The sequence below is a fragment of the Acomys minous genome (genome assembly GCF_964271855.1).
Source record: "Acomys minous genome assembly, chromosome: 16".
In the NCBI taxonomy this organism is placed as follows: domain Eukaryota; kingdom Metazoa; phylum Chordata; class Mammalia; order Rodentia; family Muridae; genus Acomys; species Acomys minous.
Window position 1 is genome coordinate 34,073,923 of NC_140498.1, and position 6,000 is coordinate 34,079,922.

Below are 6,000 nucleotides of genomic sequence, written 5' to 3' on the forward strand. Positions count from 1 at the left end.
GAATGAGTTTCTTTGTCTCTAACAGAATTAATTCTAAAAGAAAATTTAGTTTCATAAATATGTTTTGTTTGATGGGCATTAAACTACAATGGTGTGGTAGAAGCCTGCAGGTAGCAGAGGTGGAGAGTTGGCAGGGATGTGTTTTCAGTCATTTTAATTAGATGACGAATCCCAACTTATTAAGTCCTCTCCACTCCCACTCTTCTTTGGTTGAAACTTGGAACTATGCAAAGCTCATTCTCAAATTCAACTTTAATAGAAGATGACATGGGGGCTAGAGAGCACTGGCTGCTCTTCAAGAGGTCCTGAGTTCAATTTCCAGCACCCACATGGTGGCTCCCAACCATCTGTAATGGAATCGATCTCACTCTTCTGGTGTGCATCAAAACCAAGCCCTCATATACATAAAACAAACTAACAACAACAAGAAAAAGATGGCATTGGCAGTACAACAGGTCTTGGTTTAGGGGACAAGAAAACAACCAGCCCCGATGAGTCTAGAAGGAAAAGGAATTTATCCCTGAGTTCAGCATAAGCGCTAATTCACTTTTTTTTAACCAATAAAATTCCAGCCAGTTTGCCTTCAGAAAACCCTTAACTGCTTTCATTTAACTATAAAACCCATTGTATGATTTTACCTTGTCTCCATTTGACCATTTAGGGGTCAAAGAATTTATTGAATCATAGAAAAAGAACATTCTATTAGTGATAAGACACCATGATCAAATCAGCTTATAAAGAGTTTAATGAGGCTTATGTTCTAGAGGGTTAGAATTTATGATAGCAGACTGAAGACAGCTCACATCTTTTTTTTTTTTTGGTTTGCAAATTTTTTTTTTTTATGTAGCCTTTCCTGTCCTGGAACTCTCTCTGTGGACCAGGCTGGCTCAAGAGAGAGCTGCCTGCCTCTGCCTCCCAAGTGCATATGCTGCCATTGCCCACTAAGAGCTCACATCTTGACCCAGAGGCAAGAGGCAGACGGGAAGTGGGGTGATGAGAAGGAGAATACTGGAAGGGCACAAGTCTTTGGAAACCTCAAAGCCCATCCACAGTGACACACCTCCCACAAGTCCACATCTCCTGAGCTTTCCCTAACAGTTCTGCCAACTGGAAGTATTCAAGCATGAGCCTGTGGGGGTAATTCTCATTCAAACCACCAGAGTTTCAGACTTCAGTTTTATTATCTGTGTTAGTGTGTGGTATCTTTAGTGTTGATACTGTAGTTATTTTAGGGTACCACAAACCATGCTCATGTAAGATAACACTTGGGTAGGTGATCAGTCTGTGTTCTCATGGCCCCACCAACAGACCAGCTATTCCCCATCTCTGCAAGACCTCTCCCTGGGCCTCATTTTTTCCTTAAAATGGTATTGGCATTAAGACAGTCCATAGTGGCCTTTAGTGCGAGTGAATGGAAGTGTTGCACTTCTCACACTTAAAACCAACAGCTAGAAATGTTTTCACTCGGTAAAAAGGTTCATTCTAAACAGTCACACTTTAAATGCACAGGAAACATTCTTAGACATCAGAACTCCACTGAACACAGAAACAGAAAGGAAACACGAGAGCCTCAAACCAGCCAAAGCCCAATACAGACCAGGCCCTAACTCCCTTAATTCTGTCAAAGAAGCTACAGAAGAAAGGTGTGGTGCTAGTATGTTTTTCATGAAGTAATAACGAAAACAGCTAACTCCAGAGTAGAATGTAAGGTAAGACAGGAGGGCTGCTGTGCACCGTGCAGAAATCTGCCATGAACAGTCAGGAGGGCAGATCACACAGCTCATCCATTTGAGATGAGGTTTCATGTAGCCAAGGATAGCCCTGAATTGCTAGTCTTCCTGCCTCCACCTCAGCATTGTTGGGATGGGTATTCACGGAGGCAGCCAAGCTCATGTACACGAAATAACCTTAGGGATTACAGAGATGGCTCAGCTGTCTGGCTGCTCTTCCAGAGTTCTGGGGTTCAATTTCCAGCCCTACATGGCAGCTCACAATGGACTGTGATTCTGGCCTCAGGGCATCTGGTACCCTCTTCCCACCTCCATGGACATTGGTACACAGATATGTGGGAAACATTCATATAAAGAAAGAAATAGGGCGGGTGTAGTGGTGTACGCCTTTAATTCCAATAAACAGGAGGCAGAGGCAGGTGATTGCTGTGAGTTCGAGACCAGCCTGGTCTACAAAGCAACTCCAGGCCAGCCAAGGCTAACACAAAGAGACCCTGTCTCAAAAAATCAAAAAAGACATTGAAAGATCAATTCTCAACTTCATATGGAAAAACAAAAAACCCAGAATCCCAAAAATAATCCTATACAATAAAAGATCCTCCAGAGGAATTTCCATACCCAATCTCAAGCTGTACTATAGAGCAACAGTAATTAAAACAGCATGGTACTGGCACAGCAATAGGCTGGTTGATCAGTGGAATCAAATCGAAGACCCAGAAATGAATCCACACGCATATGGTCATGTAATTTTTGACAAAGAAGCCAAATCTATTCAATGGAAAAAGGATAGCATCTTCAACAAATGGTGCTGGTCTAACTGGATGTCTACATGTAGAAAAATGCAATTGGACTCATATTTGCCACCATGCACAAAACTCAAGTCCAAATGCATTAAAGACCTCAACATAAAACCAGAGACACTAAATCGGTTAGAAGAAAAAGTGGGGAAGAGTCTGGAACACATTGACACAGGAAACAACTTCCTGAACAGAACACCAACAGCCCAGGCCTTAAGGTCAACAATTAATAAATGGGACCTCATGAGGCTGAGAAGCTTCTGTAAGGCAGGAGACACTGTCAACAGAAAAAAGTAACATCCTACAGGCTGGGAAAATATCTTCACCAACTCTACATCTGACAAAGGTCTAATACCTAAAATATATAAAGAACTCAAGAAATTAAACACCACCAAACCAAATAACCCAATTGAGAAATGGGGCTCAGAACTAAACAGAATTCTCAACAGAGGAATAATGAATGGCTGAGAAATGCTCAACATCTTTAGTCATCAGAGAAACGCAAATCAAAACGACTCTGATCTTACACCCATTAGAATGGCTAAGATCAAAAATTCAAGTGACACCACATGCTGGTGAGGATGTGGAGAAAGAGGAACACTCCATTGCTGGTGGGAATGCAAACTTGTACAACCACTTTGGAAATCTATCTGGTGCTTTCTCAGAAAACAGGGAATAGGGCTTCCTCAAGACCCAGCTATTCCACTGGAATATATCCAGAAAATGTTCCACCACACAGCAAGGACATGTGCTCAACCATGTTCATAGCAGCCTTATTAATAATGTCCAGAACCTGGAAACAGCCTAAATGTCCCTCAGTTGAAGAATGAATAAAGAAATTGTGGTACATTTACACTATGGAATACTACTCAGCTATTAAAAACAAGGAAATCCTGAAATTTGTGGACAAATGGGTGGGACTAGAAATGATCATAATGAGTGAGTTAACCCAGAAACAGAAAGACTCACGTGGTATATACTCACTTGTAATTGGGCACTAGCCCAAAAGGCATGTCCCACGAAAGTCTTCACTTACCAGGAGACTGGGATAGATGTGAGGGCATCGTGAGACTCTAGTTAAGAGAAATATAGGAGATGGGGAAAGAGAAGGACCCAAAGGGTCCTAGAAGCCTACAAGAAGAAGATCACGATGGGTGGATTGGGGCCCAGGGGGGTCTGCTCAAACTATTGCACTAACCAAGGACAATACAATAGTAAACATCGAATCCCTACTCTGATCTACCTAATGGACAGGACATTCTCCACAGTTATGGGGAGAGCAGGGACTGACTCTGACATGAACTCTGGTGCCCCATATTTGACCACCTCCCCTTGGTGGGGAGGCCTGGTGGCACTCAAAGAAAATATAAGCAGGCTACCAAGATGAGACTTGATAGCCTATGACCATATAGAGGGGGAGGAGGTCCCCTTCGGTCATAGACCTAGGGGAGGGGAATAGGGTGAAAGTGGGAGGGAAGGAGGAATGGGAAAATACAAGTGATGGGAAAACAATTGAGTTGTAATCTGAGTAAATTAATAAAACTAATTTTAAAAAAAGAAATAGGGGGGTGGAGAGATGGCTCAGCGGGTAAGAACACCAGCTGCTCTCCAGAAGTCCTGAGTTCAATTCCCAGCAACCACATTGTGGCTCACAACTACTGGAATCTGATGCCTTTTGTCATGCAGGCGTATATGTAGATAGAGTATTCATACATAAAATAAATAAAATCTTTAAAAGGGGGGGGGTTGTGGGGTTGGGGAAGAAAGAAAGAAAGCCTAGGTGTTCCACAGGGGAAGAAATGTCAGCAGTGTCCTCAAAAGACAGACTAATTTTACTTGGATCAATGTGGCTGGTGACTTTACGTTCAACCCATTGCTCGTTTACCCTTCTAAACACCCAACAGCCTCTTTGTAACGAGTAAAAGGAGCGAGGCCTAAACACAGCTATAGGCTCAATTTTCTTTCTTTCTTTCTTTTTTTTTTTTTTTTTGTTTTTTGTTTTTTGTTTTTTTGTTGTTTTGTTTTGTTTTTTCGAGACAGGGTTTTTCTGTGTAGCCTTGGCTGTCCTGGACTCTCTTTGTAGACCAGGCTGGCCTCAAACTCACAGCAATCCACCTGCCTGCCTCTGCCTCCCGAGTACTGGGATTAAAGGTGTGCACCACCTCTGCCTGGCCTTAGGCTCAATTTTCTTAAACAATATATTTTATTACAACTTATTAACCAAGCGTACGTCACTTACAACCCGACTAAGCAAAACCAACAAGAAAAGAGGATTAAAGAACACAATAACAAAACCTGAAGGATATCAGTTCTGAGGAGCGATTCTTCTGGCGTTATCAGCAGGATTTCTTCTGCTGGAACCTGGAGTAACCAGAACCGGGAACCTCAGCAGGAGCCGGAGCCCCAAAGCCTTCCCACGAGCAGTTCTCTCTAGGAGCGTCTCAAAGTGCAGTGAAGAGCCAAAACTATCCCAAGTCTCCGAAGAACCCCGCCTCCAGTTTTCGGCTTATTTATATAGCTCCTCCCAGAGTCTGTTCAGCTGGCAACAATTAAGCTCCCACATGAGGTGGTGCTCTTCTAGTGAATTAATCTCACCTGTTCTCTCACAAGACCGTTACGATCCCACACTTGGGATCCTAAAAAAACAGGTTTCTCTCTCCTTCATCTCCCCCTTTCTATTTAATATGCAACAAAATAAGAATTATCCATTAAGTCAACATTTGCAAGGACCAGTCCATTTATAATTAACTATTTTTAAGAAATTATTCCACTATCCTATGCTACTGATTCTTTTAACTAAACTTATTTTAATACTGTAGCTACATAGTCTTCAACCCCATCAGAGACCCCAGAAGGAAAAACTATCTAACATGAAAGAAGTGCAGGCAAGCAACTTGCAGAAGTATTGACAGAGACAGAGCTGACTGTCTGGACAGTGACAAGTTCCTCTCCATTGTCGGGGCATCCAGTCTTCAGCCAGGCAGCCCAAGGCATCTGACAGACTGTTTCTGGACTGTCACAAGTTTCTCTCCAACGTAGGTGCATCCCACCCTCAGCCAGCCAGTTCAAAGCATCTCACAGACTGCTCTGAAGCATGAATCCTGAAGAGCTGGCCCACCTGGTCTCTGCAAGGCTGGGCAGCCAATTGCTCAGCATCAGGCTTGATCGTAGCACACGGTCATTCTGTCATCAGCAGTAAAGACAAGCCAAGTTCCTCAGACCAGCGGCTATCTGCCACTCACAGCACATTTGTCTAGAGCGTGGGTCGCTGGGTATTTTAAGCTCACCGTGTAGACCTGCCGCAACTCAGGAAAAATGAGTGCCTTCAATCAGTGTCGGTGCTCACTGACAGTGCACCTGGTCATTCAGGACCTTCAGTGAACGTACGCACAGCCATGTTTTCCCTTCATTCATTTCGTGGGCCCTGCTAACACAGAGTCCTGGGTGCCAGGATCAAGCGGTACTGTGTTGAT